Source organism: Lissotriton helveticus, chromosome 3_2 (genome assembly GCF_964261635.1).
Source record: "Lissotriton helveticus chromosome 3_2, aLisHel1.1, whole genome shotgun sequence".
Lineage (NCBI taxonomy): Eukaryota > Metazoa > Chordata > Amphibia > Caudata > Salamandridae > Lissotriton > Lissotriton helveticus.
The window spans coordinates 435,510,417-435,530,775 of NC_136062.1; the positions used below are offsets into that span (position 1 = coordinate 435,510,417).

At 47.8% G+C, this 20,359-nt stretch overlaps 1 long non-coding RNA gene across 1 annotated transcript in view; it reads right to left on the bottom strand.

Moving 5' to 3' along the window:
* Nucleotides 1–20,359, bottom strand: part of LOC144826351 (uncharacterized) — a 745,226-nt gene that overhangs the window by 340,298 nt on the left and 384,569 nt on the right. The window contains exon 2 of the long non-coding RNA XR_013609802.1: nt 4,150–4,259. This is a non-coding gene — a long non-coding RNA (uncharacterized LOC144826351). The remainder of the gene's footprint in view (nt 1–4,149; nt 4,260–20,359) is intronic.

The following is a 20,359-nucleotide window of genomic DNA, read 5'->3' on the forward strand; positions in this document are numbered from 1 at the left end:
ATTTATAACAGTATGGAATGACCTCGACTACTCGGGTCTAGAGACGTTGTGTACAGTATCGCCTGGACTACTCAGTACTATCGGTGCTGCAATGCTATGACAGTGGTGCTCAGAGTAGGTGTGGAAGGCCGGATCCATGGCAGGATTTTAGATATCTACTTAAGGTAATGTACATATGCATGTATGTATGTGTGTGTGAATGGGATATTTCTATAGTGCGGACCTAGACAAAATGCAACAGAGTACTCTATGTGGTCATAGATAACCATAAAGTCCATGATGTACAAGAGATAGACATGGTTGACGATGGTTACTGAATTGTGATGTAGGGGTAAGTCTTCAACTCTTTCCTAAACTGAAGCGGCATTGGGGCTGCTGGTCCAGGTGCAGGGTGCATAAAAGGAAAAGGGCTGCTGTCTTTTTTTTCCCTTCTTTTTATACATCCTAGTTTACGGTCTGATGGTATCATGGTTGTAGGTGTGTCAAAAACCACCAGAGATGGTGAGCTTGTCTGTAGGATACCACTGTGGAGTCTAGGAGGCCATGGGGTAGGGCATTATTGGAAGAGTATGACATTTGAAAAGCAGTTCTGAAGTTGTTTCTGGAAGAAATGGTTTGACTTTCTTAAGAAGAGAGCTGGTATCAGCAATGTGTGCCTTCAGGTCGAAGTTGGTGTCCAGGGTGAATCCAAGTGACTTGGCATTTGATAAAGGTTGGAGTTTGAAGCCATCACATGTATATCATTGATCCAGGTTTGTACTATGCTTTGTTTATTGCACTTATCAAATAACAGGAACTCTGTCTTGGTTGGGTTGAGCTGAAGCTCTGGACACTGGACATCCATGTCTGGATGATGTGTGAGCAGTGTTTGAGGCATTGAACCTCTAAAACAGAGAAGACTTTCAAACACAGTTGTGTATCATCTGCAGATTGGTGGGTGCTTAGCCATGTTATCCAATGGGAGGTGGATAACATGGCTAAGAGCATTAGCTCGGTAATGCATGAATATCGCTGACTTTTCAGCGATATTCATGCATTGCGGCCAATTTTTATCGCATTTGCGATAAACCTTGGTAATACCAAGGTTTATTTGCGATAAAAATTGCCGCAACTCGGCGGTAATTTTTTGTCTCTAACCAAGCAATAGCGATAATTATCGCTATTGCTTGGTAATATGCCCCCTTGTTCTTTATATTTTATAATTCTTAGGAGCATAATATTAACAGTTACTTAGTGATTAGAAATATATTTTGTAACCCTTCTTTTCCCTTCCCCCCTCTTTCCTTTCCCTTATTTTCCATAAAAATGCAAACAGCTTTCTACTATGATTCTGTTGCCTACTCCATTTTGTTTACAAGTTATCTTGTATATTCTTATTTCTTTTTTTTGGCCTTTAATGAATAATATTGATTTTTTATGATTCGATAAAGCTGATTAAACTTAAAAAAAGACTATTTCCATGCATCCCTCCCATGACCTTTTGTGTGTTTAATATCTCTTTATGCAAACAGATTATGCATTGTAAAACCAGAATTCAGTATGCGTTAAAATATTCCATCAACACAATACAAAAAAAAACTAGTTTGTGCATTGGCAATGAATTGCAAGTACGTTGTGAATAAATACAGAGCATTCAGTGAGAAATAAATAGATTACCAACAGGCAACAGACATATTTCATCCATTTCAATAAAATGTCCAAGCCTCTGCTATTTCTGATTTACACAGTGATGTATTGTTACGAGTCAGTCTATTAAGACGTGGAAAAATTAACGGCTAAAAGAAGCTAAAGTGATAATTATGACTAGGCCCCATATTTAGTCCAATATTTTGTATTTCAGAGCAAATTGATAACAAATGCACCTTCACCTAGTTACAAGCAGCACAGAAAGAGGCAACATCAGTTTGAACCATCCAAGTGAGTAGCCAAATATTTCCAGACAATTGCACTTACTGGTAAACAGAAGAAGTAATTAATAGGCTTTAGAAAGTTTTTTGTTCGCACCATCAACTACTAACAAAACAATAATGACTCACAAGCCCGCTGCAATTTGAATATTGACTTTAAAGTGCCAGGTTGAGAACATAATTGTTCACAAAATCTATATCTGCTGCAAAAGCTGAAAGTCAGAAAAATCCTATAATTTTCGTTAACTAAATACAGCTCCTTTGCTGGAAAGGAATGCTAAACTGCATTTCAGAATTAATGTGACCAGGCGAAAAGCGGTTTGGATAAACAGATGTGTCTTTTGTTGGTGAATGGGTTTGTTGTTTGGGACTGCACTGAGTACAGGCAGACAGCAAACAGTTACTTAATAAGTCATGCTTTGAGGTACCCTGACTGGCTGGTACTGTTTCACTTCTGAGTAACGTATGTCGTCGTAAATGGCAGCATCCTACTTACTGTGTTGCTTACACCGAGGTGCAAGTAACAGATGGGAGTCTGGTGCATTACTATTGGTACTGGGCGGTGGGCGTCATGTGCACCAAATTTACTCACAGGAGTGAAACAGTGAAGAATTAAGCAACCAGACCATGCGCCTCTGGTATAGTTTATTTGTTTTTTGTTACCCACACTAATGAAACTATCTCCTCATTTGGGTTCTCAACTATCAGTGAAGAAACCTCATCCACACCTCCTCTTTCCCAATCTCCTCTCCCCTTCTCCAGCCACATTTCAAATGGCAATCCTTCACCTGTTCGTTAATAAATGGCTAAATGAACCCACACTTCTAATATCTTCCTCTTCAGCTGCTCTTATAAATTTATCTAACTCAATCAACTTCCCTCCTAACACTCTGGCTTCCACCTCCTCTGCAGATACTTTGCAGATCTGTCCATCCTTCCCATGACCTTGGATTATTTCAATGACACAAACTATAACAAGTGTTAAGTGTTAAACAGCATACCCATTCCTTCCATTCAACATGGCGGAAGCACTGGCCTACTGCCTGGTGGACACAACCTTAGTTGCCGCATCTAGAACCGTGGTCAATGTTCTAAAGCACGTGTCCACCAAATCAGTTAATAGTGAACATAGTAACAAGTGAGCAGGTCCTAGAAGCTGTCATTCCCAGCTAATACCACTGAGTGAATGTATGATGTTACAACGCATATATTTACAACGCATACCTTTATAACTGAGTTTTTACATCACAACATCCTTTACAACGCATACATTTACATTGCATGCCATTACAATGAATTTTTAAAACTAAATTTACAACGCAATCCATTAAATCGCATTATACCTTTACAACGCATACCGTTACAATGCATACCATTATATTGCATTTAAGGTTAGTGTTGGATAGTGTAGGGGTAAAACTAACTATTCTAACTCCAGGGGGTGGAACAGTAGGGTAAGTGTTGGATAGTGTAGGGGTAAAAATTACTATTCTAACTACAGGGGGTGCAACAGTACGGTAAGTGTTGGATAGTGTAGGGGTAAAAATTACTATTCTAACTCCAGGGAGTGGAACAGTAGGGTAAATGTTGGATACTGTAGGGGTACTATGCATTGTAATGGTATACGTTGTATGACAAGCAATATAATGCCTACATTGTAGTGGCATTTGTTGTAGTGTAATGCGTTGTAATATCATGCAATGTAATGGCTGCTTTGTAGTGACTTGCGTTGTAAAGGGTGTTGCAATGTAATGACTGCATTGTAAATGTAGTGCGATGCAATGACTGCGTTGTAAAGGTTGTTTCCCCCATAGAGCACTGGTGAGAGGGAGACAGTGAGAGGACAACAGTAAGGACTCCGGTGGAACGGAACCAGGTGAACCTGTGGACCCAGGAAGCAAGGGTTCAAGGAGCAGAATGACAAAGGAGTGACACAAGGAGATATTGGGCAGGCAAGGGTTAAACAGAGTCGATCACTCAAAAACAGAAGTAACTGTGTCTCTCATAGGTTCCTGAAGGAGGCCATTCAGAGACTGAGAAAAGGCAAGGCGCGTTGTTCTCAGTACACTCCTCATTCTAAGAGATGGACTCACTCAGGCACCCCCTGCGTTCTATACACCAGCTGTGGGCTTAAAAACATTGGGAATTGCAAAAATTGTTTTACAAATTAAGCACTGATGATCACGGTATCAGAGAGGCTTGTTTTTTTTTTTTTTAAAAGTCACTTTGATTATCACCCTACCTCTTCATCCAGAATGAGCCGATCACAGAAGTTGGATCTTTAGAAGAAATGTAGTAATGGCAGTCCACAAGAATAATATGCATCAGACATCCTGGGATCCCAGCCAAGACCTATGAACAAATCAGAAGACGAGAGAATTCATGGGACATGATTGAAATGTTCATATCCGACTTAGCATGATCGGTTTCTTGTGACACTAATATTCCATTGGAAAGGAAGAAGGGTGTCACCAGCAATCCAGGGGCTCTGGCCAGGCACAGCTCTCTGTGTGCACATGTAGGTGAGTAAGCCTGGGCACCACTCCATGCTCATGAAATTGCAAGTACACATAGGAGATTCCAGAAATTTCACATCGGGGGACAGAACCTGTTACATTTTTTTGAGGATAAGCACCACAACAATTTATTCTATAACTAAGGGCTTGATTTAGCTGTTGGCAGACGGGTTACTATTTCACAAGGATGACAGATATCCCATTCGCCGAAAACTAAATCCCATAGAAAAGAATTGAATTTAGATTTCGGCGCACAGGATTTCCATCACCTTTGTGACGGAGTAATCCATCGGTCAAGATCTAAATCAAGCCCTAAGGCGGATCCCATCAGCAGCTGAATTAAAAAAGAAAAAAAGACAATTGTCATTGGAGTTAACAATCCATGGGCTATTAAACTTTTTTTTTTATTCTTGCACTTATATGAAATAAAATGGTAGAACATTGGTAAGATGAAGTGCATGGCTACTTAAGTAAGTTTTAGCAGAGTTTAATTCAATTTCACGCTTATGTCACCACTAATGATCGTCGTTTGGTTTTATCTCTGCAGTGAATGGTCCATTAATCTGTTACATTAGCCATAACTTCAGTGGGATTAAAACAAACAATTGAACAATAGAAATAGGAACTAAGTATTACATTTGCATTCTGAAGAGTCAAGAAACTACAAAAATGGCAGTAGGTACCAAAGTGAGGTATTTTACACCAGTTGTAATCACCTTACACTCGCTTCGGTTAGGACTGCAGTTACTCATGGGATTAGAATGGGGAACAAAGTGGAAATAAACTCAGCTGAGAAGGGTATCCCTGAGAAGGAGGGATCATTAACCTAAAGCCATTTATATCACGACGCAGCTTTATGCACCCATGGGGTCAAGAAAACATCAATAGGAGCTGATGGCGCTTCTTCATGCATGACTGGCCAGAATGCCAACCACTAGGGGAGGTCAACCACAACAACACATCCCTTACACATTTCTAGCCCTTTCTTCTTCAGTAAGAATATATTTTCTAAGGGTAGATATTATCATCCCTAATGATAATGAAGTTACACTTATCTATACCCAACACTAGGCCCGGGGCACGGTATTTTCTGGACGGTGGGAGAATTCTGACATTTGATGATGAGGGCCTTTCTGAGATTTTCTGGTTTTCTTCACCACAGCGCACCAGAAGCAATCTAGTAGCTGCTCATAGGGCGCCACTGGTGCCTTTTTACCTGGTTCACCCACACGCCCTCGGATTATGTGTCACCAGGTGTACTGCCCTTGTTCGTCTGCACCTTATATAGTGTCTTCAACTATGTTCCACTTCCTTTTGCAGGTGACAGTGGGCCTTATTACAAGTTTGGCGGTGTGGGAGAGAGCCCCCAAAGCAGCACCCCGCTCACCCATTGCCACACTCGACTGCTGCCTGCCAGCCAGATTACGAGTTTCCCCGTGATCTGGTGGGCGGTCTTTTGATGGTCCCACGGCAGTGCCTATTAAAAAGGCACCGCATGGGAGCGCCAAAGCCTGTTTCTACATGGCATGGACTGTAAAGTCCAGAAGGAGGTGCATGCACACAGAGGGTCACACCGTGTGCCCCCTGCATGTATCCCCAGGCCCAGGGTGACAGGGGGCCCTGAACGGCCCCTTAGTTTCCTCACCGGCAGAATTTTAAAGGCATGAGCAACGCCATGAGACTGCTGGTGGTAAGGAAACTCGTAATATGCTTGGCAGTGCCGCTGCGACATTGCTCAACATATTTCAGCCTCAGACCGCAGTGCCAATGCCAGGGATCGCGAAACCCCAGTGGTTGAGGCAGTCCGATGATGATCCAACCACTGTAGTCATATTAAGGCGGTCGGACCTCCAGTACGGTGGTCTCCAACCGCCACCGCACCGCCACTGCGGGTTTCGTTGTCCGATGGGCCACCAAACTAGAATTTAGGCACTAATTACACATGGAGGTCAACAACAACTTCTATATTATCTCCCTTTAGTGTTATGAGTCTCAGACCACAGGTGATAAGTGCCACTGGGGAAAAGACTGCACCAGCCGCCGCATTACTCAGGGTAAGGAATGGCATACACCTTCAGAGTTCTATGATAGACTCATAAATGAACATTATCTTTCAGGCACGGCCCGTGCAGGGCGTTATACCGGGGCGGTGACGTCAGGCGGGGGAGTGTCAGGGTGGGGGGTTGTAAAATGCGGGATATGGACCATTACAGGTAAGTACCGAAGAAAAAAAAACGAAGGGGCATATTATCAAGGGGGTTTATCTCCACTTTTTTGGCTTTAAAAGCTAAGAAAGCGATGATAAAATTATCTCCATATTACCTAGCTGTCGCTAACACCAGTTAGCGACAGCTGTCGCTAACACCAGTTAGCGACAGCTAGTAGGAGATAGCGACCATCTTGGGCCCCGCTTTGCATGTTAGTGAAATTTATCACTAATGACATGCAAAGTGGGCGTGCCAAGATGTTAGTGACTGGAAACAGTCGCTAACATCGCTATCTCCTATTACCCACTTTTGGAGATATACGCGCTAAGCGCGAATATCCCCAAAAGCTAACACCTGCCCCTGAGCAGTTCTTAGCCATGTTATCCAATGGTAGGTGGATAACATGGCTAAGAGCATTAGCTCGTTAATGCATGAATATCGCTGACTTTTCAGCAATATTCATGCATTTCGGGCGATTTTTATCGCTTAGGAGATAAACCTTGATAATAGCAAGGTTCCTAAGCGATAAAAATTGCCGCAACTCGGCGATAAAATATATTGCCGCTAAGCCAACATAGCGATAATTATCGCTAGTTGTTGGTAATATGCCCCGAATTTTGTTGCCCGCGCTGCATCACATTTGGCGATGCAGCGCAGGTAACGAAATTCGTTTTTTTTTTTTTCGGTACTTACCTGTAATGGTCCATATCCCGCATTTTACAACCCCCACCCTGACCCTCCCCCGCCTGACATCACCGTCCCGGTATAACGCCCTGCACGGGCCGTGCCTGTTATCTTTCATGATTACGATTGGAAGCCACCTCAAGAATGTCGAAATTAAAATCCAACTATTTACTGAGAAGACTTTATACATGACATAAAGTGTTTTTTTGCTCCACTTGACAGCGTTTTTTTTTTGGCTTGACTGTGCTAATACTTGGAAATGCACAAAGCACTGCAACTTTATGAACTGAATTTTTTCAATAAACACAGTTCTACAAAACTTTGCAACTGCCCTCGCCACTAAGTACAACCCAATCAGATGTTTATGACGCACGACAAATCCAAAATAACTTGAAAAGTCTGAAAGAGAGGTTAATGCTGGCCTACCCAATACTTTGGCATATTTCTTTGCAGGTAATTAGCCTGGAGGTAGCTGCGCTCACTGCTGTGCAGGCCTTTTTGGCCCTCCTTGATAGTAGCTGTTGCTTTTGCCGCAGTGCGTGCTCTCGATTCTACCTTTTTGCCTATTGAAGAGGTGCCAGCCTCCTGGGGACAAAAGTAGCCCCCTGTAAGTCCAGAGTTCACCCTGATGAGAGGCTGCTGCCTGTGCAACATTTCTGACATTTGCTTCAAATGTCACGCTAATCAATTTGACCCCTTGCCTGGCTGGAGCGGACGGCATAATTACATGTGTTAGGCCGCGCGTGGCGGAAGTCATGATGCGCGTGCCTGCGGTTTGACAAAAAATACACCTGTAGCCTGCCACAGGAGCTCTTTGGTCACTGACAGCCCTAATACTTGTTGATTGGCAGCCCCTCCCATCAGGGCCAGATGGGAACCCAAAGCAGTCCTGGCAATTTTCTCCGACTACCCCCTGTGGTAGCAGTGCCTTGTACAGGGAGGCTGGAAACGCTTGCTTTCTGCTTCTGTTATTGGGGGCTGATCTTGCAGCACATCTACCAGACCGGCACGCCGCACCCAGTAACAAAACCGGGAGCCACCTCTGCAAAATGGGCACCCAACCTTCCAGCTTCCCGGGGAAAACGCCCTACTGTCTGGCCTATCCGGCCTGCCTCCCACAATATGCCTGGCTCTAGCCACCTACCAACTTTGGATGCAGTACTGGCTTTAAGGCAGTTCGACTGGTACAGTTGCACCAGGTCGCACTGTAGGTGGGGGGAACTTCATTGGTGTGACAGGCTGAGACGAGATGAGAACAGCGTGCAGAGGTCTTTCAATGCACTGCATTTGCCACCAGATAACACCAGCATGATAACTTGGGAACTTAATCCTCGCTATAGTGAGATCTCGGATTCGTCTACTCACTCCTTTAGATCATGATAGGGTAGAATAGAGAGTTGATGTTTTAGTTACAAAGCACAGTGTGTAGCAAGCAGATTTGAATTTGATGAAGATAGCTCAGTGGGTTACTGCTTTTGTCCAGAGATCTTTTTGTTACTTGAAGTTCATAAGCTACAATTCTTGTAATGTAGGTTGGTGAGCTATGAACTAGCATCATAGAGAACCATGCAAAGGGCAAGGCATTTGTTTAGAATCTTACAGTTTTTTCCCTAAATCTGTTGTTATTCTAAGTTTGCTAAAAACATTTCATTTTTATTAGCATGCAACCCCATTATTAATTTGCATTTCAAATTCCGACTTTATGGGGCGGATTACTGGGGCGTGGCCTGAAGCTGAAGATGGTGGACGTGTAGCCCGAGAGCTCCGTCCGTAATCCTTTACACTAGCGGAATATCCTGCTTTCCCCCACTGCAACCCACCTCATACTTGTACCGGAGGTCTCCGAGGGGGTCATCCTAGAAGCGGAGCGGTGCTTCTCCAGTCCGCCCGCTCTGCTGAAGTTTGGCGCGGCTGTCCCGGAAGCGGCCTACTGCGCAAGGTGAAGCCCCGGGCTCGAGTGGCCGGTCTCCCCGGCCTCCCCATAGCCTCTGGCGCGGTAGGACCGGACTCCGCGGCGGACCACTGATACGGACCCCAGCGGCGGAGGGGGGGTGTCCTGATCGTGCGGTGACCCAGCGGCCCCCGCCTACGCTGCGGGGCCCCACACGGCCATCCTGCTGGGCGCACTGAGAATCGGGCGGAGGCTCCTTCCACCTAGCTGCCCGTCTGCATTCCCGCGGTGGACAGGACGCCCGTTCCCTGCTGCGACGCCCGAGACTGTAAGGCAGACAGCGCCGGACATCAGCTACAAGCGTCGCTTGCCCCGGAGCCCCCCCCCCCCGACACTGCAGGCCTCATTGGCAGTCCTTTGGCGCCATCTTGTTGCTGGGACTCGGCCAGGAGGAGCTCCCCTGGCCCTTACACAGGTCAATTAGTGAAACCGCGACTGGGATTCCTCGAAGTGCAACGCCCTGCGGAGAGCGGGGTGCCCGGCGATGAGCATGGGGCGGTGGGCTGCATGATCTGGCTAACGGGGCGACCGGCCAAGAGTGACGACGGGAGAGTGAGACCCCCTCCCTGCAGGCCTACCACAGGCCTACTACAACACACTGGCCCAGACCACGAGAGTGCACCTGCGTAAGGCCGATTCATCAGACACTGGCAGCGGGCCACCTTACCTCCTTCAACTGGACTGCGGGAAGCTATAGTCGACTCTGCACCCGGGGCCTCCCCTGGGTAAGCCGCCAATACTGACACTGACGGCGAAGACAGGGATTCTACTCGCTCCCTGCCGGCCCTGGGCCTGTGCTGCTCCCACCCTTGAATTCCACTCCCTGATCCTGCGGCGGACGCGGCCCGGCGCCCGGAGTAGATACGGGAGAAGGCGGCGGCGAGCTACTGTGCCCTTTCCGGCACCACCCCGCTAACAAGAGCCATGGGCAAGCCAAGGGGCAAGACTCGTGAACAGGGCGCTGCAACGGACCTGCAGTCCACAGGCTCGGAGGACCCTCTGGCCTCCTCCAACATGGACATCATCCCGCTGACTGGGAAAGGGTCCCAGGACGCAAAATTAGACCTTATCCTTAATGAGATACGAGCGACTCGTGAGGCCTTGGAATCGCGTATTGACAATATGGCGACTGGCCTCTCATTACTAAAGGCGGACCATAACAAGTTGGCGGAACGAGTGGCGGAGCAGAAGCTGGCACTGAATGACCTAGTGCCACAGCAGACAGAGCATTCCACGAGGCTGGAGGGAGTGGAGAAACAGCTTAAACATCTCTGGGATAAAGTGGACGAGGCAGAAGGACGTGCGCGCCGCAACAACGTTCGCATCTTAGGCATTCCGGAGAGAAGTGAAGGGAGGAACCCCACCCAATTCGTGGAGGACTGGCTACGGAAGCTAGTGGGCCAAGAAGATCTCACTGCACTGTACAGCGTGGAGAGGGCTCATCGGATGCCTCCTAGGCCCCCCAAACCAGGGGCACCCCCTCGTCCCCTGATCGCGCGCCTCCTTCATTTCAGAGACCGAGACACTGTATTGCGTGCGGCCAGGGAAAAAGCACTGATAAGATTTGAGGATAAAAACATTTCAGTCTATCCTGATTTCACGCCCACTGTGCAGCGCGCCAGGTCCACCTTCATGAGTGTCAAACGCGAGTTAAGGGACAGAAATATGAAGTACGCGCTGCTGTTCCCGGCTCGGCTCAAAATCCTGCACGACAACAGATCCCACTTCTTCGACTCGCCAGAGGAGGCGGAGGAATGGATGGAGGTCACTCTGACACCGCCGGCCACACAGGATCCATTCGGGGAGCACCGGGGGGACGGCCGCAACGAGCACGGAGATTCGCCGGGTAGACGACACACCATTCCGGGCCCTGGACTCCACTCCTCCCGTGGACCCCCTGCGAAGGCGCACCCTCCTGATGATCGAGGGACGAGCGACCCATCGTCATCTCGCCGGCAACAGCTCACGGAGGAGGCACTAGCAGCACACGACTCCCGTGCACTTAACGACAGGCACTCCGCAACCACTGACACCCAAACAGAGGTGTCTGGCTCAATGGACAGCTTGCCGCTGTTCCCGAAAATTACAGCCCAAATGGCAGAGGAGTTCTGAATTGCTGGAAATTTGATCCCCACCGGGTGGTAATGTATGCATGAACTTTCCCCCCCCTCCCCCTCCTTTCGCTAGTGGTGGGTTGCATGGGGAACTCACTTTGTTGAGGACTACCGAGCCTATGCAGACCGTTCAATGACAGTTGACAGAGGCCTGTCACCCCCCGGTATGCACACGGACTCCAATGACTTGTGCCCACGTTGGGCATCACAGTTTGGATCCCGAGCACGTTGGCTTGGGGACCTTTTTGTTAAGGGGTTATCTGTTTCCACGACACACTCACCTTATCTCAACGCAAAGCTGACATGGGGCCCAGGGAGCTTCACTGAGTCGCACCACATGATTGGATATGGGGCCACTTAATAATTACCAAATGTGCACCTGGAACGTGCGTGGCATGGGAGCAGTCCAGAAACGACATAGAATTTTGGCCCAGCTCAACCGCAGGGGAACCCAGATTGCATGCCTACAAGAGACGCATTTGAACGCCTCTGAAGCTGTGAAACTGCGCAAAAAATGGAGGGGACAATTATTTGCTACCTCTTATTCTGCGTTTTCAAGGGGGGCGGCGATCTGGTTCCGTGGCTCTGTCCCCTTTCAGATGCTAGAGCATAGAATTGATACAGAGGGCCGATATGTATTTGTGCGGGGGATGTTGGACGGGGATGCTGTTGTATTTGGATGTGTTTACTCGCCGAACTCTAATCAATCGGAGTTCTTGTTGACGGTAAACGGGGTGCTGACGGAGTGGGCTGATCATCGATGGTTTATTGGGGGTGATTTTAATGCTGTGCTTGATGTTGCATTGGATAGGTCACATCCCCCTTTACAGGCAACTGAGAGTAGGAAACAAGCGGATGCTCTTGGTGGATGGGCTGAGGGCTGGGACCTGACTGATGTATGGCGCAGTACACATTCACAGGAGAGGGAATATACCTTTTTCTCCCCACCACACCAGCTTCATACTAGAATTGACCACATCTTCTGTTCCCGCTCCGTAGCGGATACAATTGTTAAGGCCCAACACATGGGGAAAACTCTGTCAGATCATAGCTCTGTAGAACTCACATGGCAGTGGGGCAGGCGGCTGGCCCCCATCCCTACTTGGAGACTGTCCCCAGATCTTCTTGAAGACTCAGTGTTCAGGGCCTCCCTGTCCGACGCTATAGGAACATATTTCTCCACAAACATGAACACGGCCAGCACCCGTCAAGTGGAGTGGGACGCATTTAAGGTCTGTATTAGGGGGGCGGCCATGGCCGCTGGAATGGGCAGGAAAAGGGAGATAATTAATCAATTGAAGGAGGTGGAGGGCTCCCTGGCTTCCCTAGAAAGTGAGGCTGCCGGCACACATGCGCCCTTCACACCACTGCAGGAGGCTCACATTCGACACGCAGAGCTATTGGAAGACCTGAGGCTCCTAGACTACAGGGAATATACGAACAGGCAGAATGCACTGGCAGATAGAGCTGGCCCCCTCCTAGCCCGCCTATTAGGGACTCCCCAGTGAGCCAACCCATTCTGAGAATCTTGGACCAAGCAGGAAATCCAGTCACCACCCAGGTTGGGATCAACACTGCGTTCAGGGAATACTACACAGCGCTGTACAGTCCCCCACAGCCCCTTCCAGAGGTCGCATTTGAGGCCTTTACGAGGGACTTAGCCCTACCTCGGCTTACAGAGGGGCAGATCACAGACCTTAAGCGCACCATTACCATAGCCGAAATTAGACAGGCAATACGCGCCCTTCCAAAGGGTAAGACCCCTGGGACAGACGGCCTACCGGCCGACTTTTATGCAACATACATAGACCTACTGGCCCCACGGTTACACGCTATCTACTTGGAAGCGCTGCGAACAACTACCCTACCGCAGTCGTCTATGCAGGCGTTAATTACGTCCCTCTTAAAGCCTAATAAAGGAGGGCTTCAGATGGCTGACTATAGACCCCTGTCCCTTCTCAATACTGACTCCAAGATATTGAGCAAGGTGCTGGCATCAAGGCTCGTGCAATATGTACCTCAATTAGTCCACCCTGATCAATGTGGCTTTGTCCCTGGCCGCAATACAGCCATGAACCTCAGACGACTAGCCCAGCTCATGCTCGGCGATCGAGAGGGCACGGGCTCTGAAGGCTGCATCTCACTGGATTTGAAACAAGCCTTTGACTCCCTTAGATGGGATTACATGTTTGACACATTGTCGAAATTTGGGATACCCCCCGAATTTCTCGCTTGGGTCAGATTGCTGTATACAGATCCCACTGCTAGAGTGCGCACCTCAGGTCATATATCAGTTCCTATAGCTATTGCGCGGGGCACCAGACAGGGCTGCCCACTTTCCCCCCTCCTATTTGTCCTTGCCCTTGAGCCGATGCTCTGTAGGCTCCGCCACATGGCCCCCCGGTTTGGCATTCTGCGGCATGGGACGACGCATATAGTGTCCGCTTATGCGGATGATATTATCTTATATTTCCGAGACTTAAGAAGCGACCTGAGCCCTGTTGCCCAGGTATTTGAGGTCTTTAGGTCGGTCTCAGGCCTGACCATAAGCGAGTCCAAATCATATGGCTTCACATTTGCGGCCGCTGGTCTGACTACTCCATTGCCCTTCGCCCCCCATGAGTTCCAGATAGCTGAGACCACCTTCAGATATCTGGGGATGCAGATTTACAGGGAAGCAGGTCAGATGATCGACGGTAACCTTGGGAGGGCCATTAGAGCGCTGAAGTCGCAGATACAATTTTGGCTCACACTGCCACTCTCTATACCCGGAAGAGTGGCGATATCCAAGATGGTGATGCTCCCCCGCCTTCTCTACCACTTCACTAACTTGCCGCACCTGATCCCGGCAGCTACCTTTAAGACCCTAGACACTCTACTCACCGAACTTGTATGGGGGCACGGCCGCAGGCGTGTAGGTCTGTCCAAGCTGCAGCTCCCCTCTGAAGCCGGTGGCATGGGTTTGCCTGATTTTAGGGCCTACAACTATGCTTGTCAACTGCAATGGCTGGCCTTTTGGGTGGCGGGTCGCAATCTCCAGGAGATTAACATGACGAACAGGGATCATGCATTGGGGAGAATACACACGTTACTTTTGCCCAACTCAATTGTACCTAGGGATGTCCCACCTCTCCTTAAACTGGCGATAACATACTGGCGGAAGGCATTGAAATACACATCCCCTGGGTCATCCTATGCCCCCTCGATCCCGCTCTTGGGTATACCGCTGGCTACGGGGACTCTGACGGCGGACTCGCTGGAGCAATGGCACGACGCCGGGGTGTCGCACGTGGGTGACCTGTTTGCGGAAGAGCGCCTACTGTCCTTTGCAGACTTTAGAACTACCCATGGAGTCCCGGGGGGCACCTTCCTGCTACACTCTGGCCTTCGCCACTATATCGCACATAAGTGGTCCCCTAGGGGCCTGGAGCCAGACACGAATCCTCTCATCGCCATGCACTACCTGATGGGCATGGGCGCCCACCTTACTAAGTGGCTCACTGCTAGTATTAAGAAGGGGAGGGCTTTCGATCTGTCACCACTCCGGGCAGCATGGGAGGTAGACATTGGTAGGCCCCTGAGAGATAGGGAGTGGGAACGTATCCTTCAGTTCCCCAAAAAAGTGGCTAGGAACCCCAAGTTCAAGTTTATTCAGTCGATGCTTCTACACAGAGCCTACCTGACCCCACGCCGCATACACATGATGTTTCCTGATGCGAACAGTACTTGCCCCCGATGTGACACTGAGGACGCAACACTAACACACATGCTTTGGCAATGCCCCAAACTAGGATACTACTGGACCTCGGTCCATGCTTCGCTACAGGAAGCGGGTGCTTTGACCCGGCCCCCAACACTGGAAGGCGCGTTACTGGGGTTGGGGCCCTCACAGCGCACTAGAACCGTGGCGACACGTTTTGCGGATTTGGCCCTGTTGCTGGCGAAACGTGCCATCACTATGAGGTGGAAGTCAGCTAGGCCTCCTGACCCGGAATTATGGAGGGCGGAGGTGGTGAGATGGGGTAAGGCGGAGGGAGTTGCACTACAGAGGGAGGAACACAGGGGTCTGAGGAAAAAGCCGATTTCGCTGGACTGGTATACCATATTAGGTATGTTTGAAACTGGGGGAGGCCGGGAAGACGAGGGCACAAGTGCCTCTTCGATTGCACGATAAATATGTCCTTGGTCGGACTGCCATGCACGGTCGCTAACTGAGGTGCGATGCGGAGAAATGGAGGGAGACCCCCCTTTTTATATTTTATATTTTGTATTTTCTGTATTGGTCTAGTTCCATCTATGTGGACAGTCGAATAGAGCCATATGCTGTGATTCTCTGAGTACCCCGGTCTACTGATTACTCGATTATATGTTGTTGTGTGAGTGTCGAATGGATCTGTTGAGGGTGGTGGGAGGGATAGTTTTTTGACAGGGGTTTGCATAAACTGTGACGGTTAATGTCACCAACAAAATGGAAATTAAGACAACTATGCAATTATATGTTCTAAGCAACCGTATATGTGTATTACTCTGTATCCCTCCGGGATTGAAGGTATTTGTAACTGCTTTACCTACTATGCTAATAAACAGATTTTCAAAAAAAAAATGGGGCGGATTACTAACACTTTTCACTTTTGTTCACAAAAGTGACGCATACCTGGTGCAAAGTTTTGGATTCATTTACTTTCCAGCATAAATATTGAGTTGCACTGGAAAGTAGCCCTGCATGTGTGCTGCACTATAAAGCATACATACAAAATGGTAAAATGTTAAACTTTGCCAACAGATAGATGTAGGAAAATAGCCCTCTCCTAAGGGACACCTCAAACGTTTAGCCTTTTACCTCTCGTTTTGCTGATTCTTTTTGTTGGCCTTAGGACTCGGAGCACTTTACCACTTCTTACCAGTGTTAAAGTTCATGTGCTTCTCCTCTAAACATGGTGACATTCCTGCATACTGATTGACATATCTGATTTATAAGTAAGTCCCTTGTAAAATGTTAGAACACATACCAATGTCCTGTAAGTCAAATGCTACTATTGAACCTGCAGCATTTATTGTGCCACCCACATAAGTAGCCTTTCAAACCTAACTCAGGTCTGCCATTGCAGGGTCCGTGTGTGCAGATTACTGACACTTTGATTTGGTATTCAGAAATACTGCCCAAGTTTCAAACTTCCCTTTTCTTATATATGTTACCCCTAAGGTGACATATATAAGAAATGGAGAAGTGTGGCTCACTGGTTAGAGGCGGCAGACCCGTAAGCAGAAAACGGCCCAGGACCAGGGTTCGATTCCCGACGCGACAGGGTCGTGGACCAAGGTCAGCGGACTCGATAATTCTCGCCTCGGTGCCTACTCTAGTCAGAGACCACACGCGGCAACTCTGGGCATCAGCTTGCCTCATCTTCACAACGGCCCCCCCAGATCGCCGGGGATGCTTGGTCGCACCTTAGAGATACCCATCTGGGACCATCTCTCAGGGTGAGCCAGGACGGGTTCCCCAGCGGTCGAAGCGTGGAGATACTCTTCCGGGAGTCGATACCTAGCGCTATATAAACCCACAATTAAATTAAATTTAAATTAAGGTAGGCACTAGTTAATCCCAACAGTGTGGTGCCATGTATGTAAAAGGTAGGACATGTGTGACACTCCCAAATTATTTTTTCACTACTGTGAGGCCTACCCTGCTCAAAAGCTAGCATTGGGAATTCCTTAATCTACGTTTAAACTGCAATTCCCTATCAGAGAGGAGTAGCTTTTTCATGTTTAACATCATTGGAATGGTAATAGCAAATCCTCCTCGCAGGTTAATTTGGATTTAACATTACTGTTTTAGAAATGCCACTTTTAGAAAGTGGACCTTTCTCTCCAGTTACTGCTCTATGTGCCTGACAGCCAGTCTCCAATACTTCCTCTACTCCCCTACCCATAACTCCTCTTGATCACCTGTTCTGTCACCTCCCTTTCTACCCTTACTTTTACACATTCTTCTGTAGTTACCACCCATTCTTATACTGCCTCCACTTCTTTCCTCTCTAATACACTTTCACCTTCCAGCACCTCCTCTATCATAGTCCATTCCTACACCTCTACTGCACCCTCACTCCTACTTTCACTTTGAACCCATCCTGTCACTTTCTTTGTTTTTTCTACCCACTCTTTCATCTCATGCACCCAGCACTAAGTCTTGCTTTCCCTTGCTCCTCTCTCCCCCCCTCCATTCTTTTAATCTCCAGCAGGCCTGTCCCTTCTGCCCGCAATCCTCTTTATTTTCAAATTTTTCCTATCATGCTTACGATCCCTCCTCCTCCTGCTTAACTCTCCCCTCTCCCTTCTGCATTATCCCACCTCACAGTACCCATCAACCCTTGTAACTACCTCCTTTCCTCTACTGTAATCATTCCAGAAGGTACCTATATTTTCCAATTTTCCCTTTTATCACCACTACCCCACAGCGCTCCTCTTCATCTCCTTCCCTCTTCAGCTCCTTCCCTCCATAGCCTTCTCTTGTTTCCTACTCTCTCTTCTATCTTCTCCACTTCTCCCATTTACTGTCTGTCTGCTCTCCATCAAACTTCTTCTCTGATTCCACACTCCTCACTCACAAACTCACCTGCACTCTGTCCTCCTGAACTTTCCTCTCATTCACCTCCCTCTCTCATCTCCTTTATATCCTGTCTCAACTCCATCTTCATTTTGTCTTCTCCATCTGTCCACTACGGTACTCTCCTGCCTTCCACTTCTTCACTATCTGCTGCTCTCTCCAACTATACTTCCTTCTCTGGTCCTCTCTCAATTTTCTCTCTCTCTCCGTTCCACTCCCCTCTTTCTCTCACTTCCTCTTGTATTCAGCCCTCCATACAGCCTACCGCCCGCCTGCACCCCATTCTCTATTTTCTTCTTTTATTTTTCACCCTGCCTTCCTACCTCTTCAAACTGCACTCCATTATACTTCTCACCACCAATCTCCCCTTCCTACACCCCTTCTACTCATTTTCTTTTTATTCCAACCCTTGACTTCCCTTCCCCTCTTCTTGTAGTTTGGTACCCACCTCTCACCTGATCTATGTTTCTCTCCTCATCTTATTTCTACACTGTTTCTTCTTTCATTTACGGTGCCATTCAACCCTGACTCTCCCACCTACTCCTCAACTACAACTTCTCCCTGGCTTCATTCTCTCTTCTCACCCCACCACTCTTCCCTGGCTTTATTCTCTCTTCTGACCCCACTGCTCTTTTCTATCCTTCTCGTCTCTACTTCTTTCAGTTTTCCCTTTCCAACCTCCTTTTCCTTTCCCCTTTGATGCTGCGGTGCTTTTGACTGTGATTTAGTTTTGGTTGCAAAGCGACCCTCCAGGCAGAGTGCTAAAATACACTAAGATTGACAAAGCCAATAGCTCTCTCAATGACAAGACCTACTGGCTTTGCCAATGCTTGTTGTCATTTAGTGTAAAACTGTTCACTAGTTTTGGAGTTACAAAGAAAAAAGATTTATGTACATCTATAGATGTAGCTATTGTGAATCCACAATGGATCCCTGGATTCAAGTTCTGATTAAAAAACACATACACCTACTCACAGACCCACACACACACTCTGTCACACCCACACAACCACTTACTCACACGTCCATAAACCCACTAACACACCCATACAACCACTGACATACTCTCTCACACACCCATAGAGTCACTGATATAACCACTCACAGATCCAGAGAACCATTCATACACCCACTCACAGACCCACACAGGCAGTCACACGCTCACTCACACAGCCATATATACACCCATACAGCCACTTACATACCCACTCACAGACTCACACAGCCCCATAGACATTCACTCAGACACCCATGTAGCAAACCAACTGACACACCCACACACACACCATTACAGCCACTCAGAGACCCACACAGCCACTTACACACCCACTCATACACCCACCCACCACACACTCAAATGCCCACTTACACACCCACACAACCATTTATATACCTAGACAGCCACTAACACACCCACTAAGATACCCAGAACACCACTCACATACCCATTCACACACGCAATACAGACACTCACACACCCAGTCACATATCCATACAGCTACTCACACACTCTCTCGCACACCTATGCAGTCACTGATACATTACACAGAGACCCAGAGAACCACTCACACATCCACTCCCAGACCCACACGCCCAGTCATAGACAAAAATCCACTCACACACCCATTTATATACTCATAACGCCACTCACACACCCAGTCACACATCTCTACAGCAACTCATATACTCACTCACACATCCATACAGTCACTGATACATCCACTCAGAGACCCAGAAAACACTTACACACCCACTCACAGACCCACACAGGTACTCACACACCCACTTACACACCCAAACAAGCACTTAAATACTCACTCACACACCCACTCAGCCACCCATAGAACCACTCACACAGCCACTTACAAATGCAGAGAACCACTCTTAGATCCACTTATACACCCAGACAGGCACTCACACACTCACCTAGACACTCACACACCCACACACACACACACTCATACAGTTAGTGACACACCCAGTCACAGACCCACACAGCCACTTACACACCCACGGGCTTGCAGGTTGGCTAAATGTATGGTAATTAAATATTACTTCTCGTTCCAAAAAACTGGAAATTCACTGCCAAAAACAAAGGTTACAGGGATGTTATAGTTTGGAAATACCATTAAAAACAGTAGAAATTCACTGAAAAAATCAAATGTTAAAGGGATGTTATAACTTGGGAGTAGCATTTAACCCGTTCCGTGCTCCCGTTGGCACTACCTCGCGGGTGCGGCCGTCGGCCAACGGCTGACGGAGCCACGCCCACTCAATAGAACGCCCGCACCGCGGCAGAAAAACCGCCGCTGTTAAAAAAAAATAAGGCTACAAAACCATAGAATTCAACAATTATAGTTATCTCAAGAAACTATA